This window comes from Triticum aestivum, chromosome 4D, assembly GCF_018294505.1.
Source record: "Triticum aestivum cultivar Chinese Spring chromosome 4D, IWGSC CS RefSeq v2.1, whole genome shotgun sequence".
Lineage (NCBI taxonomy): Eukaryota > Viridiplantae > Streptophyta > Magnoliopsida > Poales > Poaceae > Triticum > Triticum aestivum.
The window spans coordinates 358,406,634-358,425,609 of record NC_057805.1 but is presented as its reverse complement, the minus strand read 5'-3'; positions in this window follow the sequence as shown (position 1 = coordinate 358,425,609).

The window sequence follows — 18,976 nt, the reverse complement described above, 5'->3', positions numbered from 1 at the left end:
GTGAGACCGAGATCCCTATCGGTGAGACCGAAAAGACTAGGGTTTCTGGCAGTGGCTATGTCAACTGAACTCGGTGGCGTCGGATAGAAAGAATCGGTGGTGCCGAGTTGGACTTGTAGTTTGGGACATATGTGGATATGAGAAAGTAGTGGAGGGTTTTGGAGCATACCACTAAGCATTTTGAGCAAGCACGTCATTAAGCAACACCTCATCCCTTCTTAATAGTATTGGCTTTTCCTATAGACTCAATGTGATCTTGGATCACTAAAATAGAAAATGTAGAGTCTTGTGCTCTGAGCTTGAGCCAATCTTTTTTCCTTAGCATTTTGAAGGGTCCACTTTCTAATCCATGCCATGCCAATCATTGAGCTTTCCTGAAATATTTATCTTGAAATAGCATTAGCTCAATGAGCTATATGTTGTTAGGAATTACCAAAACCACCCAGGGATAGTTGCACTTTCAATCTCCCCCTTTTTGGAAATTGATGACAACATATAGATCAAAGCTTCGAAAAATGATAAATAGTATTGAAAAATATCGTCGCTTTGAGAAGTATGTGATAAGCAAGAGCTCCCCCTAAATTTGTGCATTATTTAAAATTTGCTTTTGAATGCAAATGCACAATCGATTAGGATCATGGGTTACTCTTCCATGTCACATACATCTTGGTGGAGAGCTCAAAATGATAGAAGTTAAATCATGCACTCATCACCAAAACAAGTGAATGACCATCTAGGATATAAGAGATAATATCATCCAACAAGCATTAAGGGTAACATATGATCAAACACAAGATCAAACAAGTATCTCACACAAGCACACAATAAAGTTTCAAACCAAATCAAATAAGTGCAAAGAGAGATAAAAACCAACACTCTCTCTCTCTCTCTCTCTCTCTCTCTCTCTCTCTCTCTTGAAGCCTATGATCTATACATTTTTCTCCCCCTTTGGCAACAAGTTACCAAAAAGTTGGAAAATGCATAGTGCTAAACGACTCTCAGGCTTGATCTTCGGTAGGAGGTGTCGAGAGAACTCCAAGAACGAAGGCTTCTGATGAAGTAGCTGGAGCTGGTGGAGTAGCTGCTGGAGGTGGAACTGGAGCTATAGCTGCTGGTGCTGATGCTGTGGCTCTAGTGTCTGTCACTGGCACTGCAGCAGATCTCTGTCCTCTGGGCACTCTGGCAAAAGCATCTGTGGTAGACTTGCCCTTCTTCTCCTCTGCTTCCTCCTGAAGTTGCTCAACTGCAGTTTGGATTTCTGTTACCTTGACATCAAGGTCATAGAATTTCTGCTCAATGATCCTCTCCAGACTCTCCTGGTTCTTGGTCAGGGTGGCCAAGCCCTTCTCAATCCTCAGGGTGGATTGGATCAGATATCCAAGATGATATTGCTTGCTCTTCAAGAATACCTGGGATGCCTCCTCTACTGTTGGCATCTTTGCAACCTTCTCTGCCTTAGCATTGTCTCTCTTTTCATGTGCTTGAGCTAAAGATGGTTCATTCTCATTCATCACAACAGTGTTGTCTTCAAATTCAGGATAGATGGGCAGGTGCTCCTTATCCAAGATGTACTTGCCTTTGCCCATCTTTGAGTTGATGAGCTCCTGAATGTGTGGGGCATACCCACAACTTCTCTTCTGATCAGCTGCAGTCCTCTTGATTGTTTCAACAATCAGGCTCATGACTTTGAACTTCTGTGGGACATCAAATATGTGCAGCAAGTTTATAGCATGTCCTCTGATCATCTTATGATCACCTGACTTGGGTAGCAGTGTGTGCCTTAAGATCCAGTTAATAGTTGGCAGACCAGACAACAGGTAGTGTACAGATCCAAACTTATGTGTATCCAAAGCAGCATCTGGGATCTCTTTGTACATGTTGGCCATACTGTTGTGGTCTTTCTTCTTCTCTGCATAAATGTCCAAGTCATCCTCATGTTCCTCAAGAGCATTTATAAGCTTGGCCCATTCATCAACTGTAGATTGGTACCTAGTACCCTCAGACATCCATATAATCCTTCCATCTGGATAGAAGTGGGCAGTGGAGTAAAACTGCATGATGAGCTCATCATTCCACTTGGTGAGCTTCTGGGCAACAAAAGTATCCACTCCACATGCCTTAAAGCTGTCAAGCACTCCAGGGAAGTGATCCTCATTTTCCTTGATGAATTCCCAGTCAACCCATCTCATATCACACACAATGGGCTTCTTGTCAAGAAAAATAGTCTCATAGAAGTCCTGCTGTTCCTTAGTGTGGAATCTGTAGTCCACAGCAGTCCTTCTCCTGATAGCATAGGGATCAGACTCTCTCCATAGTCTCAATCCTGCATCCTTCCTGTCATATTCTCTGCAACTGGGTGTGCATCAGTGTGGTCAGGGATCTTGGGCTTCAGCTTCCTCAACACAACAGAATCATCTTCTTCTTCTTCAGCAGCTTGAGGCACTGGGGCCTTGTTCTTTTCTCCAGCAGGGATATTCCTAGTGCTCCTTTTGGGTTTTGGCTTTGGAGCTGGAGCAGCAGCCTTGGGAGCGGCTTTGGGCTTTGATGGAGCAGCCCCTGCTTTGATTGCATCTCCCATAAGCTTTTGTGCTTTGGGTGCTGGTGCAGCATCCTCTTCTTCTTCTTCTGAAGGTTCTTGCATCATGGAGGGCTTTCCAATGACTCTGGCCATTGTTTTCTTAACCCTCTCCTTCCTCTTCTTCCCTTTCTCAGCTTCTTCAGCAGCTGATTTTGAAGCTTCAACAGTTGATGTTCTGAATTTTGACATGGGCTGTCTTCTTGCTGGCATCTTTGTCTTCAGTCCTGGCTTAGTTGCAGAAGCTGAGCCATACTCTTTCTTCAGCACTTTCTTCTTTGAAGTGGCTTCATCTTCAGCAGCCACATAATGTTCATCTTCAGAGTCAGAATTCCTCTTCTTCCTTGTCCAGGTGGCAGCCTTTGGCAGATTGCTTGGTGTGCTCCTGCTGCCTTCATCATAGCTGCTAGAGGGATCTGAACCCTCACTCATCTGCACATGTTGCTCAGACCTGTTCTGACTATCACTCTGGTCAGACATCTCTGCAAATACTCTGACAGCAGACCCTGTGAATAGGTTATAGATGAGGTAGAGTAGATGAGCATCACAAAGTACAGGAGTTTTGCAAAATGGATGATTTAAAAACTTAGTTTTAGTTCTTCACAGAAAGCACTTCGGATCTATCGATTTGTAAACTCGGTGATACCGAAGCAGCTTTTGGAACCAAAACTAGTGAACTCGGTCAGACTGAGTCACAGTTTGGTGGTACCGAGACTGCTAGGGTTTCACAAAGAATCAAACTCGGTCACACCGATTTGCAGTTTTCGGTCAGACCGAAAACGCGTATGCTTTGGCCTAAGCCAAAATCGGTGAGACCGATTTCTACAACTCGGTCGGTCCGAGATGAATTCGGTGGAGACCTAACCCTAAATTTTCAAATCAAAACTAATCTACGGGATGTTTTCGCTGGACAGGATGATTTCAATCGTGGCAAGAATCATGGCAAAGCAATGTGCTAAGAATCAGAGTTAAGGATTAGCACAAAGATCAAGTTCGTACCCTAGTTCGGCGATGAACTTGCTACGGCGGCAACGGCGGTGAAGATTTCCGTTGACAGCGGCGGAGACCAACGGCGGGAGGTCGCTGGCTACGAGAGGATGATCCGGAGACCCGAAGAGGCAAAGCAGGTTACGCGCGGGCGAGGAGGTTCGGAAAAATTTCCAAAATTTGGCCCGTGGGTATATATAACCTGACCCTGTCGGTGTGACCGAGTGGAACGACTCGGTGGCACCGAGATGCAAACTGCAAGCAGTTACTGCAACTCGGTGTGACCGAAAGGTTCTAATCGGTTGCACCGAGATTGAAAACCCTAGATCAACTTAGTGACTCGGTAGGACCGAAAAGGATGAATCGGTCAGACCGAGATGCACAAAGAGGTTTTGGAGGTTTAAGTCTATGACGAATCGGGAACTCCGAGTGCTCCTCACACAGAGTGGTTCAAATCTGATTTGATCAAACTTTGTGATGTAGCATGAATAGAGTTTGAGACGAGGAAAGCATAGATAGCTAGAGGGAGTTCTTAGGCATTCTTGTCCATCCATTTGGCAAAAGAGAAAGATCCAAACAATCAAAACTACAAATGGATGTCCTCGAATGAGTAAAGTATGCAACCAACATGCTCACACAATAAAATGGCAAATGAAATATGTGACAAAGGATGCACAAACACTCTAGCATCTATCAAGCAATTTGGCGATGACTAGGTCATCTATATATGAGTATATTGACTTAGGAGTCAAATGCGAACATTTGATCATAGGTCACACTCATCATTTAAGCACAAGTGGGGTTACCACTTTTACATAAAGCATTGATGTGTTCGCACCATTAGAGTTGCTTTAACTCAATTGATTAGAGTAAAGCTCCCCCTAGATCTGATATCCCCCCTTAGAGGGATGAACTAACCTTGGGTTTTGTCGATGATGACTTCATGTAGGTGTTGAAGATGTAGATGCTCAATGTTGATGTAGATCATTTGGAGCAATCCTTTGGAGTGAGTTGCACTTTCTATACCTACACGGGTTAGTCCCACAAGGAACAAACAAGGATATCCATAGACATAGAGTGATGCATACACAAGATGATGTCCATGAAAGCATTGGGTTACCTTGTCCCTTGTCTTACCAACAAGAGGGTTTGTGACTCCTTGAACTAGTGCAAGATATGGAAGTTGTTTGCACTTGTTCTCGCCAAAATAATAAGAGTGAAATATGTTGGCGGAGTCACCCTCAAGAACTCTCTAGTTCTTCTTCTTCTGGATCCACACCAGCTTGATGGGAATCCTTGGAGTTGTAGTTGTTTTTGATGAAGTAGAACTTGATGTAGTCTTGGGAACCCACTTGACCAAGGCCTTGGGTGCTTCTTCAAAATCATCAATTTCCTCTTGAAGCTTGTCCTTGCCTTTTTGCTTGTGGTCTTTTGGTGGAAGATCATCTTGAGCTTGTGTCCCCTTGAAGGAAGTAGGATCATACCTCTCTTGTTGAGGAACAAATTTCGTCTTGGGGTATTGGTCTTCTTCCCACTCAACTCCATTGGCATTGAACTTTCATTCAAAACCAACACCTTGATTCTTCCGGTGTCTTCCTTGCTTGCGTACAATTTCCTCAAATTGCTTACTTCCGGCAAGGCTCTTGTAAACACCTTTCTCTATAATTCCCTTCAATAAGCTATTTTCTTGCTCAAGTGTAACTTGGCTAACAGAGTCATTAGTGGAATCAAGAGAACTACTAGAAGCAACAACATTTGATTTAGCATGATTGTTGTTACTACTAGATGAAGCATCTTTCTTGTTCTTGTTGCTAGATTTAGCTTGTGGCATGTAAGTAGACAAGAGTAAATGCTTGACAATGTAAGAAGAACTTTTCTTGCGAAGATCATCATTGATTGCCTTTAAAAACTCATGCTCTTGCTCAAGGTTGAGCTTTTCAAAGCGTAGCTTATCATGAGTCTTTAAAAGTTCTCGATGATTTTCCAAGGTAGTTTCATGAGCTAACTTAAGAGTGTTTAGTTCTTTAGTTAGACGCTCAATCTCCTTCTTATCATCATCATTCGTTTTATCTTGATTAGCATGATTAATTGACGTTTCATCATAGTTTTCATCACTAGAGTTGTCAACAAGTAAATCATCATCACCTAGCAAATCATCTTCATCACTATTGAAATCAACATACTCGGGATGTGTTACCTTTGGACCTTTGGCCATGAACCATCTTCCAATTCCTTCATTTGGTGAGTCAAATATGTCGTAGGAGTTGGTTGACACAAGTGCTAGACCGGCAACACCTTCATCTTGAGTATATTCGGAGTCGGAGTGATAACTTCTTTCGGAGTGATTGTCAGAGTCGGAGCCGGATACCCATTCACCAACATGAGCTTGATGTCTTCTTTTTGTGTAGCTCCTTGATGACTTTTCCTTCCTTTCCGAGTCCTTGCTTCTCCTAGAGGGTCTTCGTTCATAACGATCATCTCTACTCCTCCTTTCTCTTGGTGGTGATTCTTCTCTTCTACTTCTTCTTTTGGGAGAATCTTCTCTTCTTTTGTAGGGAGCCGTGCACTCATTGGAGTAGTGTCTGGGTCTTCCACAATTGTAGCAATTACGCTCACGACTAGAAGATCTTTTGTCATTGTAGGACCTTGACTTGGAACTTATTTCTTTGCTTCTACTCTTGTAGAGCTTGTTGAAGTTCTTTACCATTAGGCTCAATTCTTCATTGAAGGTTTGTTTTTCACTTGATGATGTGGGAGCATCACATGAGGCTTTGTAAGCACCATTAGACTTGTTGTGAAGCTCTTCCTTATCCTTGAGTGACATCTCATGAGCAACAATTCTTCCAATGACTTCCGTTGGCTTGAGATCTTTGTAATTGGGCATCATTTGGATCAATGTGCACACGGTATCATATTTTCCATCCAAGGCTCTTAGGATCTTCTTGATGATGAATTTGTCGGTCATCTCTTCACTTCCCAAGCCGGCAATCTCATTTGTGATGAGAGCAACCCTAGAGTACATTTCGGCGACACCTTCACCATCCTTCATTTTGAACTAGTCAAGTTGAAGCACGTCCAATTTGGATTCCTTGACGGAGTCGGTACCTTCGTGCATATCAATCAAACTATCCCAAATTTCCTTTGCATTCTCAAGACGGCTGATTTTGTTGAATTCTTCGGGGCATAATCCAATGAAGAGAATATCACAAGCTTGAGCATTGTATTGTAGCATCTTCTAACTCTTCCGCGGTAGCTTCACGGTTTGGTTCTCTCCCATCAAAGAATGCACCTTGCAAGCCAATACACACAATAGCCCAAACGGCGGGGTTATGTCCAAGAATATGCATTTTCATCTTATGCTTCCAACTAGCAAAATTTGTACCATCAAAGTAAGGACCTCTACGGTGGTAATTTCCCTCGCTAGACGCCACACTCTCCTAGGTTGTGAAACCAAGGCTATGACCACCAAAAGCTATGGAAATCAAAGCAAATGGAGACCAAAGCTCTGATACCACTTGTAGGATCGAAAGTATGTCTAGAGGGGGTGGGGGTGATTAGACTACTTGACCAAATAAAAATCTAGCCTTTTCCCAATTTTAGTTCTTGGCAGATTTTAACAACTTAGCACAAGTCAAGCAATCAACCTACACATGCAATTCTAAGAGTATAGTAGCGGAATGTAAAATAATTGCATATGAAGGTAAAGGGATGAGTTTGAGGGAGCAAACAAAATGTTGACACGAAGATTTTTTATCCGTGGTTCCGATAGGTGGTGCTATCGTACATCCACGTTGATGGAGACTTCAACCCACGAAGGGTAACGGTTGCGCAAGTCCACGGAGGGCTCCACCCACGAAGGGTCCATGAAGAAGCAACCTTGTCTATCCCACCATGGTCGTCGCCCATGAAGGACTTGCCTCACTAGGGTAGATCTTCACGAAGTAGGCAATCTCCTTGCCCTTACAAACTCCTTGGTTCAACTCCACAATCTTGTCGGAGGCTCCCAAGTGACACCTAGCCAATCTAGGAGACACCACTCTCCAAGAAGTAACAAATGGTGTGTTGATGATGAACTCCTTGCTCTTGTGCTTCAAATGATTGTCTCCCCAACACTCAACTCTCTCTCGTAGGATTGGATTTGGTAGAAAGAAGATTTGAGTGGAAAGAAACTTGGGGAAGGTTAGAGATCAAGATTTATGTGGTTGGAATGGAATATTTTGACCTCAACACAAGTGTAGGTGGTTCTCTCTCAGAAAATATGTATTGGAAGTGTAGGCATGTTCTGATGGCTCTCGCCACGAATGAAGAGTGGGTGGAGGGGTATATATAGCCTCCACACAAAATCTAACCGTTACACACAAATCACCAAACTCGATGGGGCCGATTCAGAGAACTCGGCCAGACCGATTTGGTTCATAATGTGACCATTAGGTGTTTCGGTGGGACCGACATGTCAACTTGGTGGGACCGATATCATTAGGGTTAGGGCATAACGTAATCTCGGTGAGACCGATTACACAAACTCAGTGGGACCGATTATGGTAATAGTCAAACAGAGAGTTGGTCAGGCAAACTCGGTGGGACCGATTCGCTCATCTCGGTTGGACCGAAATGTTACAAAAAGGAAACAGAGTGTTTGCATTGCAATCTCGGTGGGACCGATCGCTCATCTCGGTTTGACCGAAACGTTATGAAGGGAAACAGAGAGATTACAATCCCATCTCGGTGAGACCGAGATCCCTATCGGTGAGACCGAAAAGACTAGGGTTTCTGGCAGTGGCTATGTCAACTGAACTCGGTGGCGCCGGATAGAAATTATCGGTGGGGCCGAGTTGGACTTGTAGTTTGGGACATTTGTGGATATGAGAAAGTAGTGGAGGGTTTTGGAGCATATCACTAAGCATTTTGAGCAAGCACCTCATTAAGCAACTCCTCAAGTATTGGCTTTTCCTATAGACTCAATGTGATCTTGGATCACTAAAACAGAAAATGTAGAGTCTTGTGCTTTGAGCTTGAGCCAATCTTTTGTCCTTAGCATTTTGAATGGTCCACTTTCTAATCCATGCCATGCCAATCATTGAGCTTTCCTAAAATATTTATCTTGAAATAGGATTAGCTTAATGAGCTATATGTTGTTAGGAATTACCAAAACCACCCAGGGATAGTTGCACTTTCATCGACGCACATGCGCTCCTTTCCTCCTTTCTTCGGCACGACGACGGGGTTCGCCAGCCATTCTGGGTACCGAACCTCGCGAATGACGCCTGCTGCCTCCAGCTTGCGAGTTTCCTGGACGATGAACGACTGCTTCTCCGTGGACTGTCGCTGCGCCCTCTGCTTCACAGGGCGCACATTGGGGCATACCCTTAGATGATGCTCAATCACTCCTCTCGGGACCCCAACCAGCTGCTTGGGCTCCCAGGCGAATACTTCTTTGTTCGCCCGCAGGAAGTCCACCAACTCCCTTTCTTGGTCTGGGGCGAGGTCGGCGCCTATAGTAAAGGTGGCGCCTGAGGCCCCGTCCTCGTCGACTGGTACTTGCTTCGTCTTGGCCTGGCCTGGAGTGAATTGCTGCTTCTTCTTGGTTGGTGCAGCCCCTTGGCCCGAGGCACGACCTTGTCGGCCGGGCAAGCTGCCGCCATGGCCCTGAAAGCGAGTTTGAGGGCAGCCAAGGCTTCCTTGGTGTCCCCGGCCATAGTGAGGACACCTTTCTCCCTCGCATCTTCATGAGGTTGTAGGCGGGATGAGTAGCTGCCATAGACTGGGCCAGTGCCGGGTACCCGAGGATGGCGTTGTACGGTAAGTCGATGCGGGCGATGTCGAAGTCGATTAGCTTGGTGCGGTAGTTGTCGCGTGTACCGAAGGTCACGGGGAGACGGATCTGCCCCAGGGGGTTGGAGGAGCCGCCACCGACCCCGAAGAAGGGCTTGCTGGGGCGGAGCCGCTCAAGCGGTACGTGAAGGAGGCTAAAAGCCTCCACAGAGAGCACGTTGAGGCCGGCGCCGCCGTCGATGAGGGTCTTGGTAACGGCTACGCTACAGATGGTGGGCGTGCAAAGCATCGGGAGCACGCCCGAGCCGACAGTGGTGACTGGGTGATCCCCCGAGTCAAAGTTCAGGTCGGCCTTGGGCGCCGCCCAACCTGGGGGAGCCCCCTGCCGCGTGGAGGCGGCACCGATCTGGTGAAAGAACGGCTTGGTGTGACGGTCCGAGGGCGGCGCCTGCGAGCCGCCGAGGAGAGCCACGACGACGGGGGGTGCTGGTCCCCCAAAGCGCGCGATGAAGAAGTCGCGCAGCTCCCCCAGGAGGCCACAGAAGATCCCGGCAGATGGAGGAGCCAGGCGCGCGGCACGCCAGCGAGGGCCATGGGGAGCCAGTTGGCCATGACCTTATCGTCGCCCCGGGCCTCCAGAACGGCCTCCTCGTACGCCAGCAGGAAGGCCACCGGATCCGCCGCACCATCGTAGCGGGGCGGCATCTCCGGCTTGAACTTGTGCGGCCACCGCACCCGCCGCAGGGCAGGGGTGAAGGCCCGGAGCCCCACGGCGCTGCTGAGGGCGCCCGTCGATCCAGTCGGAGAAGCGGCGGCGTCCATGAGAGTCGGTCGGAGAAGCGAAGCCGTCAGGGGTGGGGGGCGAAGCTTTGGCGCACCCCTACCTGGCGCGCCAAATGTTGGATTTCGGGTTCCGGCAAAACCCTTGAGGTTCGAACACTGGGGTGCGCACGAAGATCTCTCCTCCCTCTAGCTCGCACGCATCATGATCTCACGGCCTGGCTCAGCGAACCCAAAGAACAAGGGGACACAAGATTTATACTTGTTCGGGCCACCGTTGTGGTGTAATACCCTACTCCAGTGTGGTGTGGTGGATTGCCTCTTGGGCTGAGGATGAACAGCACAAGGGAAGAACAACCCCCTGAGGAGAGGTGTTCTTGTGCTTGGTGAGCTTGTGTGGGTGAGGATGGTCTTAATGATCCCCCCTTTGCTACGATGATGGCTAGTCCTATTTATAGAGGCCTTGGTCCTCTTCCCAAATATTGAGCGGGAAGGGATGCCACAACGGCCAATTTGAAGGGGGAAAACTAGTACAGGCTATCCTGACTAAAGGTGGTCTTCGCCTGCCAAAGGCTCTGGTGGTGACGCCGCCTTGGGCTCCAAGTGACATCCGTCCTGCCGTCCTGATGGCCTTGGTCTCGTTGCACCGATATGGAAACCTTTGCCTGATGCCTCGGGACTCCTCGCCTGGGCTTGCCTCTTTAGCACCAAAGAGGAAACGAGGACACTGTGCTTGCTGGCGCCCACCTGGTATTGGTCGTCATGGCTTACATCATAGGAACCTCGCGAGGTTCCCCTTGCCTTGATCTCTCCGCCCCTCGCGAGCCAGCCTGGTGAGGCTGCCCCGGAGGGGGTCTTGCGTCGTACAACTCGCGAGTCTTGGCCCCTCGTGAGGGTCTTGAGTGTTTGCTGGTGAAGATGGGCCGTACAGGGCCGCTGGTGGAGCCACGTCGCGGGCCGCAGGCAGGCAAGTCTGGGGACCCCCGTTCCCAGAACGCCGACAGACATGCTCCACGGACACTGATCCCGAGTCCACCATGTCGCGGATGAAATGATATTTAATATTAATATGCTTACTCCTGTCATGGTAGACCGGGTTTTTGCAGAGAGCTATAGCTGACTGGTTATTAATTTTTAGCAATACTTGATCAACCTCCTGCCCGAGCACATCAGCTAATAGCCTCGCCAACCATATTCCTTGACAAGCTGCATATGCGCCCGCCATGTATTCAGCTTCACATGATGAGGCAGCGACGACTTTCTGTTTCTATGAGAACCAAGTGATCAAACAAGAGCCAAGATAGAACATAACTCCACTTGTGCTTTTTTGATCGTCAACGTCCCCAGCCATATCACTGTCACTGTAGCCATACAGGCACAACGTTGTTCCTTCCTTCCTCTCATAATAGCACCCATAATCCAGTGACCCCTTCACATATTTAAGGATGTGCTTGACAGCAGCCAAGTGTTCACTGGTTGGTTTCTCCATGAACCTACTGACAATACCGACAGGGAAAGCAATATCCGGTCATGTATGAACTAAGCACCTGAGACTTCCAACAATGCTACGATATTCAGTAGCATCTACTGGTGGAGCTGTAATGGTTTTCCTCAATTTTAGTTTGGGTTCCATCGGCACATGTGCTGGGTTACAGTCCATCATTCCCGCCTTCTCAAGAATTAAGAATTTTTGTAGCATAGCCTGACTGACAGAGAAATATGTTCCTTGGACTTTGACGTACTTCTATTCCAAGATAATATGACAGCAACCCCAGATCACTCATACTGAATCTGACTTTCATTTGCTTTTGAAAGAAGCCACTTCTTTAGTGCTTGTTCCAGTAATGATTAAATCATCTACATATACTCCAACCAGCAACTTGGATGTGCCATGACACTTCTTGTATAGGCCGTGTTCCAGAGGACATTTTTCAAAACCCAGTAGCACTAGAGTTTGATCGAACTTGTGTTCCATGCCCTTGGAGCTTGCTTCAGGCCATACAAAGCTTTGCTCAATTTCAGAACTTTTCTTCCTCTCCATTCACTTCAAACCCTGGTGGCTGTTACACAAACACTTCCTCAACAAGTTCACCATTTAAAAATGCCGACTTTACATCCATATGATGTATTTCCCAACCCTCCCGAGCTGCAAGTGCAATGATAAGTCTGATGGTTTCCAAACGAGCAATAGGTGCATACACCTCCTCAAAGTCAATTCCATGCCTCTGAACATATCCCTTGGCTACTAACCTGGCCTTATGCTTCACTACGTTGCCATGTGAGTCCTTCTTCAATTTAAAAACCCACTTAAGACCAATTGGTTTTGCACCTGGTGGTAGATGTGTGAGCTTCCAAGTCTTATTTTATTTAATGGAGCTCAACTCGTCCTGCATTGCATGCCTCCAGCATGCATCTTTGCTTGCCTCCAGGTACGAGGTTGGTTCAGCCATTCCCAACATACACAAGCTATATTCATCACCATCAATCTCGAAAGTTTCACCATAAATATCGTCGAGCAGTCGGTACCTTTGCGGTCCTTCTGACGCCGTTGGTTCTGAAACATTTGTTGGTGGTGATACAGAGTTTGGGGACGACTGCACCGCCGTCATCGGGGTCTCTGGTTCAGCTGTACTTTTGTCGTGGTTTTGTCACGGCAGATGTCCTAGAGAAAGGACTTAGTCGTGGAGCCATCGCTACGGGTTAACTTAAAGGGGTTAAAGCGGACAAGGGACGCAAGAGAGTTTTATACTAGTTCGGCCCCTTACGATGAAGGTAAAAGCCTACGTCTAGTTGTGATGGAATTGCTGGGGTTTCGATGACCAGGGAGCGAATACGCTTTGCCTGAGTCTCGAGTTGTTGTCTGTTGCCTTGAACCGCCGCCGGGTCGTCCCCTTATATACATGGGTTGACGCCCGTCGGTTTACAGAATCCCGAGGCCGGCTCATAATCGTGTCCGGCTCGGTCTCTGCTACTTCTATCTTACAACACAAGTTTACATATCAATGCTGGTTTATGTCTACACGCCTTAAACCGGCTTTGGGCCCTGGGCCTTCATAAAGCGTCACCGTATGTCTTCATGGACTTCAGATACAAATGAACTACTTATGGGGTTAACCCGGCCTCTCCTGGCCGGTTTATTCCCAGTGGTAATATCCCCAACATTAGGCCCCAGATTGATTTGAACTGGTTCATGTCAATCCTCAATACTTAAGAAAATTTCTTCTTCAACATCTTCACATAATCTTGTAAACCGCCGTGACATCATCTTCTAGGACCATGGTAAACCGCTGTGACGTCACCTGTTATTTAAAACTGTGTATAATCCACCTTCATTAATGAGCCTCCGACAATCGAGGCGACAGCTCCGCCTCATATCCAAAATTTAGGCTCCTCGATTTTCGCGCCTGACGCTTATCTTTCTGCCCTTATAAATAGGGCCAGGGGGTATTTCCATTTCCCCCCACCTCATCTTCTTCCTTGCACTGCCCATCCTTTGGAGCTTCGCCGCCACCGTCGACCTTCGTTTCTTCCTCTGCGACGGCCGCTGCATCAACCTGATCAGACCAGAAAAACGCGGCAATCCTCCGTTGCTTCCTCAGCACCAGTACGTTCCTCCTTTCTTACTCCAGACCGACCATTAGGGTTCATCGTTCTTCGTAGTTCTTGAATCTGTTTGTTTCTCTTTAGCAGTACCAATGGCTAGTTTAGATCTGATTTTTCCAAAGCCTTTGTACTTTAAACTCCTGCTTCCTTGTTAGAACATCTGCCTTGTATAAAACTCATCTCAACTTGGTGAACCTTTAACACGCTGGAAATTAGGTCAGAATATATTTTGTTTTTCCAACGCGCGGTAGATCTGAAATTACCATGGAAAGATGTGAAACTTGTTTCTTCCTTCACTTATACACTTTTAATACCAGATTGAGCGGTTTAACTTCATATACAAAATGATGACCCAGAGATACCATTAGTTCCCTGTTGAACCACCAATGCATTCATCATTGTACTGTTTCCATTGTCAGACTCCGGTTTACGAATAACCAATTCCGGTTTAACAATATGCTTACATCCTTATACCGCTGTATAGTTGTCCATTGTAAATCTTAAACCGGCAATAATCATGTTTCAGATCTTTCATTGCCATGGCCAAGCAAGTCTATGAATGCAATTGGGCTCCTTCTCGAGTAACTGAAGAACAGTTAAACAATCTTGTTAAAACGGGCGCTTTAGCCAAGAAAGATGTCATCCACTGGAGGGTCCCTGGCCCGGAAAGTCCTCCTACACCCAAGGACGGAGAGGTAGTCGTGTTTGTTGACCATCTGAGTCGAGGTCTTAGCCCTCCTGGTTCGAATTTTTTTCGAGATGTACTAGCCAATTTTCAGCTGCGCCCTCAAGACATCGGTCCCAATTCTATGACCAACATCTGCCACTTCCAAGTCTTCTGTGAGGTTTATCTGCAAGAGGAACCTACAGTCGAACTGTTTAGGGATTTCTTTCACTTAAACTGTCGCACAGAGTTCACGGATGGACCCAATACGAAACTGGGTGGAATGGCGGTTCAGAAAAGGAAGGAAGCCACTTTCCCTCACCCCAAGCTCCACAGTCACCCCAAAGAGTGGAACCAGACCTGGTTTTATTGCAAGGATACATCTCCACCTGATGAAAACCCCCTGCCGGGTTACCGCCCTGAACGCCTGAGCAACACACATCCTTTTCCTCAGAGGTTGCCTGCAAAAGAAAGGGCCAACTATGCTCCTCAATTATCAAACCTGAGAGCCTTCATGGAAAACGGTTTGACAGGAGTTGATCTTGCTCGTTGTTGGATAAGCTGTAGTATTCTGCCCTTAAGCCGGCGCTCCGGTTTGATGTGTGAGTATACGTGGAGTTTGAAGGATGCTTAGCGGCACATTGACATCCAGCTTACAGATGCAGAAGTCACTGAGGCTGTAAAAAAGATGCTGAACGAACCGGAGGCTGTCTGTGCCCAAACCGGACTACTCCCTTTCTGCACCTTCAACAAACCACCAGCTGTAAGAATCATATAATCTTTTTATCTGAAGTTGCTTCTGTCCAAATATTCTCTGAAAGTGAGATTATTTTCTGACAGGGTGATGATCCGTTCTGGAACAAGAAACCACCACAAGACAAACCGGTCAAGCCGCAAGATAAACCGGTCAAGCCAGTTCGTCCAAAGACCAAGGTTGTTAAAAAACCTGCCAAGAAAAGGACCACTGCATCCTCCGATCTTGTGACGCCCGGATAATTAAGCTACAGTAATCCCACGTTAACGATGCCACGTCACCCCATTTACTGTTGATAAACTCTCGATAGTTCAGAACCGAAACAAATTCAAAATTTAAATAAAAGCAAATAATAAAAGTTTACAAATATTAAAACTAAAATGTTCGGAGTGAGCCAAATAGTCCATATTAAATATTGGTGAAGAAACCACACTATTGTAAAGTATTTAACTGCACTATAGTAAGTAAAAACAACAGCAAAACAATTATTTATATGCTTTTAAATACTAAACAAATGTTAATCTAGTTTATATAATCACCAAACTTTTTGGAGTAGGTGGCCTATGTTATTATGCTAATTTAGGAGTAGGGGTTGTATTTTTGTAAAACTGTTTTGCTAACTAAAATAAATAAAACATAAAAGAAATAAATAAATAAAAAAACAAAAACAAAAAAATAGAAAGAACTCCCGCTCGGCCCAACTGGGCTATGACCCAGCCAGGCCGACCCAACTCCCTCCCCCGGCCCAACCGCGCCTACAACCCACCCCACTCCCCCGGTGACCTAGATCGGTCCACCCACTCCCCCCCGCACGATCCCCTCGACCCCCACCTCTCCTCTCTGCCCCCCAATCGGATCTGGATCGGGGCGGTTGGCCCCGACACCGGCGACGCCCTCCCTATTGCCCCCTCTACACCTCGGCAGCCCCGAGCCGGCACCGACGCCCGTCCGCACCGCCCCATCCCCTCCGCCCCCGATCTGGAACTCGGGCTCGGCCCTGACGCCACCGCCGCGCGGAGCTCGCCGTCGTCCGCCCCGTCCTCTCCCTCGCCGGAGCCGCCCATCGTCACCGTCGTCGTCTACCTCGTCCTCCTCCTCGAGCACACTGCCATTCCCCTACACCGCAAGTGAGGTCCGGCCTCTCCTCCTCTCCCCCCTGTCGCCCGAGCTCGCTGGAGCTCGTAACCCCCACCGGTGCATGCACTCCCTCGCACCACCGCGCGCCCGGGCAGCCCTGAACGCGCCCACGGTCGCCTCCCTGCTACCCGTCTCCCTCGCTCACCCCGCATGCCGCAATCCCTGCCCCTGTTTTCCCCTGCTCTGCTCCGCCTCCGGCCGCGACCGAGCCCGCATGGCCCGCCTCCCCTGCTCCTGTGGACGCCGACCTCCCCACCAGCCCCGCATGAGCCCTCGCTGTCGCTGCGCCACTGCAACCGCCGTGTGCACGCACACCCGCACTTCGTCGCCCACGGCTGCCTTCCCCTACCACGTCGCGCTCGTCGCCGTCCCTGGTGTTGGCGCCGTCGTCCCGTGCCCCGCCTCCGCCTCTGGCCCCGCAGGCCACCGCCACGCCGGCGGCCAGTTCCGGCACCCCGCGGCGCCCCGGGTCTGCCCTTCGGGTGCAAACGCCCGGGTGCTCACTGCCCGTTTCGCCCGCTAGGCCCCCAGGGGCCTATGACAAAGGGGTCCCGCGCCCCAGAACGTTTAATAAAAAAAATTAAAATAATAATAATAAAATAAATAAATAATTAATTAACCAAATTAATTATGTCTAATTAACCTAATTAACTAAACCTAATTAATCTGTACATTAAACTAATTAACTAGGTTAATTAGTTGTCACTCAATGACATGTGGGCCCCCTATCCAGTTTGACCAGTCAAACTGTTGACTGGGTTGACCCAGTCCATGACAGGTGGGTCCTGTTTGACCCTGTTGACCAGTCAACAGTTGACTGGTCAAATGCTGACTGGACCCCCTTGACCCCACCTGCCTGCCACACATACATTCTGTTGGGTACAATTCTATGTACCCATAGCAATTTGACGTTCAATTTTCAAATTAAAACAAATTAGAAAATGTTTTAAAACTTTACAAATTAATATAAAATAATCCGTAGCTCAGATGAAAATACTTTCTACATGAAAGTTTCTCAGAACGACGAGACGAATCCGGATACGCAGCCCGTTCGTCCACCACATATCCCTAGCATAGCAAACGTGCAACAATCCCCCTGCGGTTCATCTGTCCGAAAACGCGAAACACCGGGAATACTTTCCCGGATGTTTTCCCCCTTCGCCGGTACCACCTCCTACCACGTTAGGGCACACCTAGCACCGCGCATTGTCATGTCTTCCATCGTCATGCTTATGTTTGCATTATATTCATTATTTCTTCCCCTTCTTCTCTCCGGTAGACTACGAGACCGACGTCGCTGCTGGTGCCCCGACCGACTACGCTGTTGACGACCCCTCCTTCTCGGCTTAGCTTCCAGGCAAGCCCCCCCCCTTGATCACCAGATATCGCCTATTCTTCTCTATACTGCTTGCATTAGAGTAGTGTAGCATGTTACTGCTTTCCGTTAATCCTATCCTGATGCATAGCCTGCCATTGTTGCTACAGTTGTTACCCTTACCTGCTATCCTACTGCTTAGTATAGGATGCTAGTGTTCCATCAGTGGCCCTACACTCTTGTCCATCTGCCATGCTATACTACTGGGCCGTGATCACTTCGGGAGGTGATCACGGGTATATACTATATACTCTATATACATGACACATGTGGTGACTAAAGTCGGGTCGGCTCGTTGAGTACCCGCAAGTGATTCTGATGAGGGGGCTGAAAGGACAGGTGGCTCCATCCCGGTAGAGGTGGGCCTGGGTTCCTGACGGCCCCCGACTGTTACTTTGTGGCCGAGCGACAAGGCAGGTTGAGACCACCTAGGAGAGAGGTGGGCCTGGCCCTGGTCGGCGTTCGCGGATACTTAACACGCTTAACGAGATCTTGGTATTTGATCTGAGTCTGGCCATTTGGTCTATACGCACTAACCAACTACGCGGGGACAGTTATGGGCACTCGACGTCGTGGTATCACCCGAAGACTTCGTGACGTCAGCGACTGAGTGGCGCGCGCTGGATTGGACTGGAACGCCTGCTAGGCTAGGTCTGCTTCCGGCCGCGTTCGCAACATGCAGGTGTGCAATGGGCGATGGGCCCAGACCCCTGCGCCATAGGATTTAGACCGGCGTGCTGACCTCTCTGTTGTGCCTAGGTGGGGCTGCGACGTGTTGATCTTACGAGGCCGGGATGACCCAGGAAAGTGTGTCCGACCAAATGGGATCGAGCGTGTTGGGTTATGTGGTGCACCCCTACAGGGAAGTTTATCTATTCGAATAGCCGTGTGCCTCGGTAAAAGGACGACCCGGAGTTGTACCTTGACCTTATGACAACTAGAACTGGATACTTAATAAAACACACCCTTCCAAGTGCCAGATATAAACCGGTGATCGCTCTCTAAGAGGGCGACGAGGAGGGGATCGCCGGGTAGGATTATGCTATGCGATGCTACTTGGAGGACTTCAATCTACTCTTTTATACATGCTGCAAGATGGAGGCTGCCAGAAGCATAGTCTTCGACAGGATTAGCTATCCCCCTCTTATTCTGGCATTCTGCAGTTCAGTCCACTGATATGGCCCTTTACACATATACCCATGCATATGTAGTGTAGCTCCTTGCTTGCGAGTACTTTGGATGAGTACTCATGGTTGCTTCTCTCCCTCTTTTCCTCCTTTCCTTTCTACCTGGTTGTCACAACCAGATGCTGGAGTCCAGGAGCCAGAC